Consider the following 13858-nt stretch of genomic DNA (forward strand, 5'->3'; position numbering starts at 1 on the left):
AATCCGGGACGACCCTGTGTCGTAACGCACACACCGGTCGCCTTGTGAGATAAGCCCATTGTGTGCATGTAATGCATCGGTCTCAGGGCAACTATATCGAGCAGTAGGTCACACTGATGCCATTGTGTTTCAAATAGGGAAAAAACAGGCATTGATTTGTAATGTGACTCCACCTCACGTAACGTGTTTTGAGTTATATATTCATAGGACGTGTACCTGAGTATCTTCGATATTTATCATTCATTCACCCTCATGTCATTTCAAACCTGTATGACTTTCTTCTGCAGAACACAAAAGAAGATATTTTGAAGAACGTTGGTAACCAAACAACATCGGGTCCCCATTGACTTGTATTGTATGGAAGTGATGAAGGCAGCATAACTTGGACAGTTCAGCCCAAAATGAAAATTCTTTCATCATTTATACACCCTCTTGTCATTTCAAACCTGTATGACTTTCTTTCTTCTGCAGAACACAAAAGAAGATATTTTGAAGAATGTTGGTAACCAAACAACCTTGGGTCCCCATTGACTTCCATTGTAAGGACCCAAAACCCCGGACAGATTTTTAAAAATATCTTCTTTTGTGCTCAGAAGAAAGCGTCATAAACAGGTTTTGATCACAAAAACACAGAGGCATTTCTCAAAATAGCTTATTTTGTGTTCCACAGAAGAATTAAAGTCATACAGGTTTGGAACAACATTAAGGTGAATAAATATTGAAAGAATTTTCTTTTTTGGTTGAACTATCCCCTTAACGTTTTCTTAAACGCTGTCTGCATCAAACGAAACAAACTTGCGTCCCATTTTGGGGTCACAACCCATAAAATAGCTTAGCTGATTTTAAGAGGAAAACTTTTTTGTTCCGTCCTTTTTTGTAGTGTAGATGTGATATGAAACTTCAGGGTGAGATTACTGGCCTTGACAGCAGCTATCATGCACTCCTAATCCACTTGCAATAGGGACTGAGGGTTGTCTTCCTCGAGCACATACTGTATGACCTCTAATATAACAAAAACAGTCCGAACTGTTCGAAATAGACAGATATAGAAGACACAGATATGTTAGCGATAAAGAAAGAAGGACAGAGACCAGGAACATCTTTTAGAAGCTGACACACGCCTGTAAAAAAGTCTGGTATTTCTCAAAATGTCAAGCTAATTTGTAACTCAAAGATTTGTGTACTACATTTTTTTCTGATGCTAAAAGGGTAGTTGTTTTTTCGCATCTGAAGCAAATGAAAGAATCTTCCCCTCCAGCTGTCATTTCATGTGAGATTGCATCAGCTTTGACATCAGTGATCCGGTTCGCATGAGCGTATATTTTTCCCAACAGAATGTTCCTGAAAGGTCGCGGTGACCACCTAAATCTCAAGGCAATTTGCTGGATAATTCGTGTGAATTTGTACATCAAAAACATTCTACAATGGCTTGCTTTTGCGCCAGTGGTGGTTAGGTTTAGGGGCGGGGCTTCATTATTGCTTTATTTCAGATTTTATCAGATGAGTTGATAGAAGTTAGCCAGCTCATAACATAGTTATGAGATGAGGCTGAGATGACTAGTAGCCTATCTGAAAGTTCTGCACTGTTTTTAAACTGTGGAAGCGAACGTTAGCCGGATGTGAGATTGTCGGTGAATAACTTTTGTTTCGAAATTTCTGTCACGTCCTCATACGAAGCAATTGCATGACTTCAGAAGAGCTGGAATATTGAGTCACAGTCTTTTTTTTAACCGTTTGACAGGGTGAATCGTCGTTCATTTTCATGTATGCAAAAGAGCAGCTCAGACATGCAAAACATCTCCATTTGTGTTCCACAGAAGCTCGTATGGGTGTGTAATGACAAGAATGTACATAAATTCTACATTTTGCATTTTAGGATTAACTTTCCATTTTACACTGATAACAGTGCTGGTTTAGTGGTGAATTCAGTCTGGGTGAGTAGTTCTTCATTAGTTTTGTCAAGCTCCTCCTACCCGACACGCACACATTTAGTTCTCTGTAATGAACTGCAGAAAGCGCCACACGTCTTTCTCTTTTCTGTCATACAGATGTCTGTTGTTACCCACCCCACACTCGCCCCTCTCTGAAGACCATCTGCACCCATTGTCTGGGGCAGGGACGAGGCTCCACCACCCCCCACCCTCCCTCTCTCTCTCTCTTGCTCGCTTGCTCTCTCGCTCTCTGTCTCTCTCTCTCTCTCTCTCTCTCTCTCTCTCTCTCTCTCTCTCGCTCTCTTGCTCTCTGTCTCTCTCTGTCGCTCTCTCTGTCTCTCTCTCTCTCTCTCTCTCTCTCTCTCTCTCTCTCTCTCTCTCTCTCTCTCTCTCTCTCTCTCTCTCTCTCTCTCTCTCTCTCTCTCTCTCTCTCTCTCTCTCTCTCTCTCTCTCTCTCTCTCTCTCTCTCTCTCTCTCTCTCTCTCTCTCTCTCTCTCTCGCTCTCTCTCTTGCTCTCTCGCTCTCTCTCGCTCTCTTGCTCTCTCGCTCTCTCTCTCTTGCTCTCTCGCTCTCTCTCTCGCTCTCTCGCTCTCTCTCTCTCGCTCTCTCTCTCTCTCTCTCGCTCTCTCTCTCTCTCTCTCGCTCTCTCTCTCTCTCTCGCCGCTCTCTCTCTCTCTCGCCGCTCTCTCTCGCTCTGGAAAAGACAGCAGCCCAATAAAAGCCGAAGAAACACAAACCCTCCTGCATGCTCTGTGCAGCTGTGCCGGTCCCAGTCCTTCCTTACTTTCCTTTTTATTGTCATTGCTGTCCGGGACTGTGGTTCTTAACTGTTGGGTCGAATGATTTGTGGTCAGCAGGGAAAACAATGCTGAATGCAAATAGCCTTATAATCATGCATGGTTCGTAAAAAAAAAAATCATTTAAAGTATGTAAGATGTGGCACATGCATGAGGTGTTCTGTATTCTTAGATGTTTGAGCAAACTAAAGCAAAACGGGTAATTTTACATAATTTTACTGTTTTATTAAAATGTTCACGAATTTTTGAAATGCTGAAAAAAAATTACAGAATTAAACTGCAAATTTACAAGATATGTGTAAAATGACACGAAAAGCATGTAATTCTACTTTACAGAAAATATTATTTTACGTTTTATTCTGGCACCCCTTCCGCTAAAAAATTACATTACATAGAAAAAATTTACCGTATTTTCTACAGGCATAAAAATCAATACATATTAATATTAAGATAGTACAGTGCGTCCTATTTGTCAAAGTGTATTTAATATGCCTGGTTTATAGGTTAAGTTAACCCCAAAAATCCTTACAACCAAATAATTCAAGTAATCCGAAGTTTACCTGGTGCCGTCTCAAATTTGCATCGACTGTCAAATGCAGGATTACAAAAGCATATCAATCTTTAGTCTTCTATAAATTCATGCCCTCGAGCGAAAGAGATCTCCACAATACTCATGAAATCTCTGTTCTAAGTGAATGCATGCCCGTGACGTCCAGATGTTCCTCTGAGAGGATTCTCAATGTCCCTTCTCAGGCACGGCACAGATGACAGATCTCTGCCTGGGCCTGCACGGGCCAACAAACCAGCAGACATTGTCTAGTCACCCAAAAAACCATGACTGGGAAGAATTAGAGCTGGTTTTGAATGAAAGACCTACTTTACAGAAGGATGATCTCTCTGGCCGTGGCTCTTTCATTGTCTCTGTCAAGGCCGTGGTGAAGCAAGCAGATGTCCTGGAGACTAAATTGATTTAGGGATTAAACTCCAGGGCAGGTGTAGGAATATGCATGTGTCACTCTGGAGTCGCATGTAAATGACTGTCCAGGAATTTGACTGCCATTTGATTCAAGTGGAGTTTAACGTTGAGTTCTTTGATGTTAAATATTGACCACCGATGATCAACTTTATCACTTTTATTTATATTGATTAATTTTTTATAAATACTTTCAGTATTAAATTAAATATCATTTATTTACTGTAAACATTATTCTTGCCCAATCCGCCATCTTGGATTTCAAATTATTCCACTAAACCTGCATTCTGAGATTACCTTCACAAAGCATATGTTCGATGCTGCCCTAAAATGTAGTTTAAAAACTCTTTCTCTTCATTTATACGCTCTTACTTAGGGAGTCGGTCTCTAGTTTCACCTTTTCAATGACATCTTGCACGTCGAAAAAGAAGAAAAGCAATCACACATTGGAAAGTCTTACATTAATTCTTATGCATGACACAACAGTGTCAAAATCGCATATGAGACGATCGTAACAGCCAAAAAAATCATGAAAATTTAGTTGTTTGCTCACAAGACTGCATGACGCAAAGGGCGAAAGCTTTAAGGCTGAAATACACTACAAGAATTTTGCTCAGATTTTGCCCAGATTTTCAGTCTGGACTTGTTGCAGAAAGTCTGTGCCAGAGGTTGCAGATTTGATCAGTTAGTGTGTTTCTATCTGAAACTTTCAAAAAGTCTGCAAGTGCATGATGTCTAGTTGTAAAAAAATCTGTTCAGATTTGAAAAGTCTTGTAGTGTATTCCAGCCATTAGCCGAATGTGACTTGGGTTTGGGAGACATAATGTCCTCGCGAGCGGGCGGCATTAAATTAGGGTGTTTAAAACGTCAGAAAGATGAGCTGTAGGCGGAGTCAAGGCACCAAATGATGAGGTTGCCATTGCTCTGAGGCGACACTGGCCTCTGATCTGCGCAAAAAAAAGAATAATAGCAGTTTTATTCAGACTTGGGGGTCTTCACAACAAGCGTCATACTGAAGTCGACAGACGCTACTTAATCTGTCAGAGCAAATTTAAGACCTGAGAACTCGCATTCAGTGGCCAGTTGTTGGTGCTAATGGTTGTCACCTCATGATTTGAAAGATCTAACACTCTGGGGATGGGCCGACTCTTGTGTATTATACATTTGTTTCTCATGCTCTCATTCTTTGGTTTCAACTTCTGTCTGGAGCCCTCCAAGTCTTTGTATCAGTGTCCCAGTAGAGATCACCTTTTACCGTTCGAGCATGATGTGACAGGAATCCAATTTCTAAGAATAACACAAAGCTTGCTGTCATGATGGTAGAATGTTACTACTGTATGTAATCGCTAGAGTGTTGTAGTTGCTTTTTAGCATGCTGCTATGCGGTTGCTAGGGTGCTTTTGGTGGTTGATAGGTGGTTTCTTACTAGCCCATATCAAAGGAGCCTTTTCAAGGTCTAAAAAAATACAGAGGATCTGTATTTGGATTCTAAAAAAAATCATGTATGAACAATAGCAATAATGACACTTGCCTTAGTACTGACCACAAACAGATCGCCGGACTCGGATACCAGCATGTTTATGTGAACGTGAGCGTGCATTCTCACATATACTTCTGCAAAACACCGTTGGTTATTGCAGATGTGGCGAAATGATTCACCAGCGTCATGTGGCTGAGTCAGAACTGGAAAAACACATTTAACATCCAAAACTAATAAAAGCAACAAATATTTGTGACGTGCTGACTGCAAGGACGTTGAAAAGCAGCAATCGATAAAGAGGAAAACAGAAAAACAACTTGAGATTAGTCAAAAACCGACTGTGAGAGAGAAAGAGACAAGTTAGAGAAACTAGAGTGTACGTTTTGCATCTTCACATAAGCTCTGTAAAATATATTTAACATTTTTAATCAGATTGCTTTTATTTACAATTTTGGTTGATACCTTGTTGTGTTGAATGAAATTATGTGTTATCTAATCTACTCTCACTTTATCCTCCATCTTGAATCTTTCACTAAGCTCAGCACAATGCATTCTGGGATTTCTTTTTTGTGATGGATGCATGCTTTCTTAGAAAATAGACAAATGAAGGTATGCTAAAAGGCCACATAAGATCGCCGTCTGCCTTTCACAACCGTTTCTGTGGTCGGGAACGTGCCTACGACGGCTTAAATACTAGGTTTAGAAACCGAGTTGTGCCATGTTGTTTTGACTCGCCCGCCAGCACTACCATTAAAAACAAGTCGGTCACCATTTCTGACCTGACACGCTGATTAAAGTGCCGCCTTAATTTGTATGTTTGTCTTACGGTCCAAGGAGGTGATAGGCGAGTTGAGCGTTCACAACTTCCATAACATCCTGGCCTCAGGCTGTCATTAGGTCTTTCAACCTGATGCTCTCTCTCTTTAATCATCTCCTTTCCTTCCCTCTAGTTTACAAAGGAGGCCTCACGCCAACAGCTGAGTTAATGTTTCGCCCACTCAAAAAGCCACATTTAAGATAAGAATTTATTTTTTATTATGTTTCGTGGTAGTACTACAGTGTAAGTATACCAATAAAAAGTATACCTTTAAAATGTTATTTATAAAAAAGTATTTTGGAGGTAGAATGATGATATCTGATGGTAACACCATGGTATTTTGATACTAATATAGGCCTATATGTACAAAAAACAAGGTAGTAGTATGGTGCTTTTTATGCTGGTATATTTTTTGTAAGTTGCGTTTCCTATGTAAACCATCCAACATAATGCATTATTTTTGAAATGCGGTAAATAAAAATCTAATTACAGGAAAAGACTGCAAATTTACAAGAAAAACATGTAATTTTACGTTATACATTTTTTTATTTATGGTATTTTTTGGTTCTCCAGCTGCTGGAACACACTGTAGAAAGAATCCTGTAAAGAAAATAAAAAATCTTGCAAAAACAACAGTTTTTTCCTGTAAAATTACATGGGCTTTTCTCTTGTTAATTTGCAGTCTTTTTCTGTAATTTGACGTTTTTTGAACATATGTCAGAAATACGTGAAAAATCTATTAATAAATTTAATTTAATTTAATTCAATTATTTGTCAAGTATGGTGACCCATACCCGAAATGTGACTCTGCATTTAACCCATCCAGAGAGTAGTGAACACACGCACAGCAAGTGGTGAACACACATACACCCGGAGCAGTGAAAACAGTAAATTTTGCAAAATTGCAGGGTTTTTTTACATTTTATGTAAAAAAATATGTTTAAAAAAGTAAAAACAGTGTATTACCATTTTTTTAAAGTGCATGTAAATGATTGAAATTATTTGAAAGTATTTTTTATATAGGGCAAAATTATTTAACACAGTGTCAATAAAATCGTTAATTTGTAGTATTTAAAATAATCAATTTCAGTATTATAAATAAAAATAAAAATACTGTGTTTACAAATATGTCTATCCAAATCCTATAAACTACCATTTACAGTTATAAACACGCATTAGCCTACCTATATTTCTGGACTTCAGATACATATCGTGATATTACGGTCTATATATTTTTACTACCACAATTTTTTAAATGGGGTATGCAATAACTTTCTATATAATGAAGTGAGCAAAACAACAATGCTTAACGTTTGTTAAATCAATTGAAATTATATTAAATTACATTTTTAAAAACTATATATAAAATTAATATAAATTCTATAAACCAGCATACATGTTTCTAATTTTTTCAAGGAAAAGAAAGCATCACTCTTTCTGTCTCGCTATTCTTCTTGCTATCTGCATTCATGTTAAACTTGATATAACTTTTTGAAGTATTAAAATGATTCAAGTACTGCAAATCAATGCAATGTGCACATTTGCAATTTTATAATCATTTTGATAAATCTTGCAGCTCTAGTATCACCACAGGATGTTTTGTTCAAGCAGAAAGCTGTTTACTCCGTAAGAGATCACATGACACCACAGACAGATGTCTCATCAGAAACAGGTGTCTGTGGCTAAGTGTCACTCAAATAATAACTGGTTATCTGGTTAAGATAGCAAACCGCAACAGAGTGAGACAGATCGCACGAGTGAATGAGAGAGCGAGAGAGTCTGTACCCCTCTTTAGCACCCCCCCTCACCATTTATCTCAGCCATTGTCACCAGCTGTCCTGTCTTGAGAACACAGGAACACAATGAGTTCCAAAACTCAAAGGGCAAGTACGTGTTTCCTACACGAGTGTTGTGTGAGTGCACAGTCATGTCAGGAGGGTCGGTCTGTGCATGTGTGCACGCATTCGCATGTAGCGTGTCAGAGAGACCGAGATCTTTGATCGCTGAGATCCAGGGAGGGTCGAGTATGTGTTGTTTTGATTCTGTTTCTGAAGGGAAGGGTGACAAAAGCCCAGCCATGATAACATTCAGGAAGTCTTTTCCTGTGTCTCGAAGGCATCTGGCTGAACAAAAGAATCCCTAAGTGACATCTGATAACTCTGACAGATCAACGTTTGACCCATATAGAACGTTAGCGAACCTGAGGGCGCAAGAGCTGGGTCAACTGTGCTTCATATTTTTCATTTCTTTTATGAATATATGAAGCTTTTGATTTTGGATAAATCAATACAAAATCTCACAATTTTAAACTTTTACTAGATACTAGATTTATATTATATACAGTATATATATATATATATATTAGTTTTATTTCTTTACAATATCACAGCTAAATAAAAACACTGTATAGGGGAATTTCACCATAGGTACATTAACATCTAAAATTAAATATGTTTAATTTATTACCGATTTATTGGGAAAAGTTTGTATTATTATTATTTTAAAGTGTCAGCTTAGAAATGTATTGTTTTATGTCCTCTATCACTTTGCCCCTTACATAAAGGAAATATGTTTTCTTATATATTAACTGTCAATATTATAAATCATTTAATAAAGGCTATATTTATAAGTTATTAGAATAATATTATTGTTAATATATTACAATATTACATTATATTGAATAATATAGCACTTGGTTCCAGTATACCGAAATGTATTATTTAGTTTATTCAATTAATTTTCCAGTACCCATATATTTTTGTTTTGTAAGAGACAGTTTCCAAAGCCAATGACATCATCTTCCCCAGAAGTGACATCATTTTAAGGTGAAACAATAGCACAGATATCACATGGTTTTACCTATGAATAATATGTGTTCTGTTTTGTTTATTGTTTTTTTATTGCTTTGTCTCATCCTAAATATTAGAATGTTAAAATATTAGATAAATAAAATGTTTAAAATAATGAAATTCAGTAAATCATTTGATACAATAAAGATTTTGCAAGACAACAAAATACAGAATTCATAATTCAATTTACCCATATGTAAACTCAATCTTTCAATCCTGTTTAATTTGTATTATGCTTGTACAGCACTTTGGTAAACAACTGATGTTTTTTTTAAAAGTGCTTCATAAATAAACCTAGTTTATTATGAGTTGATTTATTATGAGAGTATTTATTTATGAGTTGAGTTAAGTTCACATCTTAAGGTCTTTGTTTCCATCCTGTTTGGCAAAATGGAAACATCTTATAGACATTGTGTAAATAACTTCATTTACTAATCATAAGTTATGATTAGTAACTTTGTCATACCTGAGCATATTTCTGAAAGTATTTTTTGCCCTTTTATGGAAATAAAACCCAAAATGACAACATGAGCAGCAGCCTTAAAAAAATTGGTTCATAATAATACAGCGATAGTTCACCCCAAAAAAATCATAATTCGTTCACCCTCATGTCATTTAAAACCTGTATATGACTCTTTCTTCTGTGGAACACAGAATATAGTTTGAAAAATGTCTCGGAGGTTTTGTGTTCATACAATGTAAGTCAATGGGGGCCAGTGTTGTTTGGTTACCAACATTCTTCAAAATATCTTCTTTTGTGTTCTTCAGAAGAAAGTCGTACAGGTTTGGAATGGCATAAGGGTGAGTAAATATACGAATTTTCGTTTTTGGGTGAACTATCCCTTTAAAATGCTACCATGATGTTAGCGACTATTTTCTGAAAACTGTAGCACGTGTGGCTCTTTCGTTACAGCAACGTGATGGGACAAAAATCCCAAAACCACTGGAAGAATAAACAAAAGCCACACACAGACGAGCACAGCTGACTACACTTTAAACAAAGAGTCTCATTTAAACAACACTATCTTGTGCAAGTCTGCTAAGTAAATGCCTCTGGGAGGTCACAACCGGTTTACGGTGATCGCCATCGTTTGGCACAGAACAACAGACCGGCTAACGGTACATTTGTGGCGATGTTATTATAGTTTGCTGTGTAAACACCGACATATGCATACACAAACAGAAAGAAAAGAAAAGCCAGGGTCAGAATCAGTCGTTCACACTTAGAAGTGAAATGTAGCACCGAATGTGAAAAGAAGCACAGTTTTGAGCTGCGCTATACGTCAGCCTTTTGAAAACGGTATAGTTTCAGAAGTGACCGCATATCCTGTTGCATCCGAGCAATTACCTAACACTGCAACTTACAGCGTACGCACATACTTTTGTAGTCCAGAGTCGAATTAGATTTGCATTTTTAAAGGAAATTTGAGTGTTTACAAAGAAAGCAGTAGAATAGCGTTGGGTGGTTGTCTGTTGGCCCAAATCAAACAACTCACCCTAAAGCCTTTAAAGGGACAGTTCACCCAAAAATCAAAATTCTGTCATTATTTATTCCCCCTCATGTCCTTTCAAACCTGTATGTGTCATTTCTTCAATGTTGTCTCATGAAAAGATATAATAAAATGTCACAAAAATGTGAGGGGTTACTGTATATGTATTCTTAAGACGTGTACCGGAGTATGTTCGATATTTATCATTGATTCACCCTCGTGTCATTTCAAAGTTGCATGACTTTCTTTCTTCTGCAGAACACAAAAGAACATTTTTTTTTTGAGGATTTTTGGTAACCAAACAACATTTGCCCCCATTGATTTCCATTGTACACAAAACCACAATTTCTCAAAAATATCTTCTTTTGTGTTTCACAGAAGAAAGAGTCGAGTACAGGTTTTGAATGACATGAGGGCGAGTAAACGATGACACGGTTTTTATTTTTGGGTGAACTATTCCTTTAACAAGCCACTAAAAACAAAATGTTTAAGAAATCAATACGGTGTTGGCTTGCCTCGTGCCTTAGCCTGAGAAAACAAAATAAAAACTATGGAAACGTACAGTGTGTTTTGACACACAAACTCTTTTCGTATCACGCCCGTGATTCCGGTGGAGGCCTCGACTCAAAGCTCATTATCAAACGCTCACCCCCTAATGTGAACCGTTCCCCAGAGTGGCACAGATTGCTGGCATTTAATGCGAATGTCACTCAGCGAGTACGTAGGTGGAGAGACACCAAATTGTCACTACGCAACTATGCACGCACGTGGGCGCAGACCGCGACTCCCATTTTGACAATATAAGCTCCATCTTCCACCTTTTATGATTGTGATCACACATCTTATTTCCCAGCGGCTTCGAAATCGCTCCCTGAAGATTTCAGAAAACTCTCAATCACACTCGCGGTTCATTGTGTTCAAATGCAGGCAGCCTGGCTGCGTGCTACATTTTTAATTCGGTCGTGGGAGTGTGGCTTGCGGCTCGTGTGAATGAGCGCGTTAAATATTTAAGCAGGTGGACGCAAGCTGGTCTGGAGGCCGCGAGCTGCGCCTGTTGTCATGGCTCCCGGTCGCGCGCTCACACGAATGCCAGCGATAACGAGGTAGTCTGACCCCAGATAGCCTGCAGTGCTGGTTGATCATGTTGAGTTTAACAACAGCCCAGGACCGCTCCTAGACATCACACGTCCCTTTTAATTAAAGTCTCCTAGGGCTTTTTAAACGTGAATGATTGTAGAGTGCAGGGGGTTGTAAAGTGCCTTTAATTTTAAAACAAATCAGCAAGAAGTCTAACTATGAGTTAGGAAAGGCCGTAACCTTTATAGGCTCGCAGATATACGGAATGTCGTTGTGCCCTAATGAAGACTAGATTACAGTAAGCAACACTTGAAGATGATATATTCTCGGCTCAAAAGCTATATCTGTAAGAAAAAAGCTTTTCTTTTTAAAAAAAAGTGCTTCAAAAAGTTCATGCCAAGAACCATTTACTCAAAAGTTCTTATTTCTTTTTTCCAGTACAGAGAACTTTTGTGACACAGAAAGGTTCATTCAATGTCTATTTGGGACCATTCAACCAAAAATATACCTCTTCTATGGAATCATGAAGCACCTTTATTTTTAACAGTGTATTCATCTATTCTATATACAAAAAAACTATTCTTATGAGTGGTGCAGGGATGACATATTTTTGTAGGCCAACCTGGCAGTTAGCGCCACGCTTAGATCCCTCGACCAAAAGGCTAGGCCTATATGTTTTTTTCCTATAGACTTTTGGAATATTGCAAAAAATAAGGTGATTTAAAAGGTTTATGATGTTTACATGTTTTTTTCTCTCAAGATCATCTTTACAAATTAAGACACAGTTGTTACTTTTGAAGCCTAAATACAATCGTCAGAAGTAAAAAGCTAACATGAGTCTATAAACGGACTACACTACGGTCGCTATATCAACGTCACCACCACCAAGCCTCCAACAACTTTTAAACTATATTAAAAACATGTTTCTTGGTAAGTAATTACTCTATGAATGAGTCCCCATCCACGTTTTTAGAGATTTGTGTCCATGTTGCATTATTTGTGAGATTTACTTGAGTGATGACATCTAAGGGTGTAGTCGCTTTTAGCAACTTGAAAAAGCAACTTGTTGAAAAAACCAGCATATGCTGGTTTGGTATGTTTTGATGCTGGTTTGTGCTGGTTTAAGCTGGTCGTGTGCTGGTCCTTAACTGGTTTAAGCTGGTCAAACCAGCATCAAAACATACCTAACCCAGCATATGCTGTTTTTTCAACAGGGAAGACACAATATAGCTTTGAAAATTCACAAGAGGGATATAACTGGTGTGTTTTATGCCATAGATTAAGGGGTTCTGTTAACCACAGATCTTATTTCAGGCAATTTACCAAAAACCCATAGACTCAAGGGCGATGGACGTGCTAAAATGCTAACTAGCTTCCGGGGTTTGCATGCAAAAAGTCTCTGAGGTACTCTATTTACATTTAGACAAAAAAATAGGATGTAGTATTTTTGTCTAGTACAAATGTGACTCTGCCTGTGAAAACCAGGCTTAAGTCTCAAAATCTAATTCTGAGATAATGAAAACAAAAAAATGTACTTTAGCTGGGTTTTCACAGACTGGGTCACAAATATCTAATATTAAATCAAGCAAAGTGAGCTAAGATATTAATTGTTGTTTTCTGAAAAATGTATTAAAATTAAGTGAGCTCATGCTTAAAACAAGAATAACTTTTGCCAATGGGGTACAAAAAATAATCTTAATTCAAAGGGAAAAAAACAAGAATATTTTTCTTACCCCACTGAAAGATATTTTTCTTATTTTAAGCATAAGCTCACTTAATTTTGGTATTTAAAAAAAACAAGACATAATATCTTAGGTCATTTTGGTAACACTTTACAATAAGGCATGCATTAGCATTAGCTAAAATGAACTATAACCGTAAACAATACTTTTATTAATTTTTATTAATTTATTTATCTTAGTTCATTTTCATTTCAACATTGACTAATACTTTTTTTACATTAACAAGGATTAATTTATGCTGAAAATCCATAATGTTCATTGTTAGTTCATGTTAGTTAATGCATTTACTATTGTTAACAAATACAACCTTATTGTAAAGTGTTACCGTCATTTTGCTTCTGAAGGAAATTGTATTGTAATTGTAAACACAAACTGCCGTTAACAAAACATTTATTTCCGTAATGTGACATTTACTGGAGAAAAAAAACAGGATATGCAATGAGAAAAATTGTAGGCACTTTGTTTATCTGGATCTTGATGAGTGGACACTGTATATGGCAAGGGTGAATGTAAGTTTCCACAATTGTTTTTGTACATTATTTTACAAGTACATTGGTCATTATTTAATAATGAGGTCTCAGTGATATCATATTAATGCGTTGGAATAATGCGTTGGAAAACACAGATTAATCATTCACAATAAGATCAGGCATATGCATTACCAAAGCAAACGGTAATTTGTCCACCGCTAAAGATCGAGTG

The sequence above is a fragment of the Triplophysa rosa genome, linkage group LG25 (assembly GCF_024868665.1).
Source record: "Triplophysa rosa linkage group LG25, Trosa_1v2, whole genome shotgun sequence".
NCBI lineage: Eukaryota > Metazoa > Chordata > Actinopteri > Cypriniformes > Nemacheilidae > Triplophysa > Triplophysa rosa.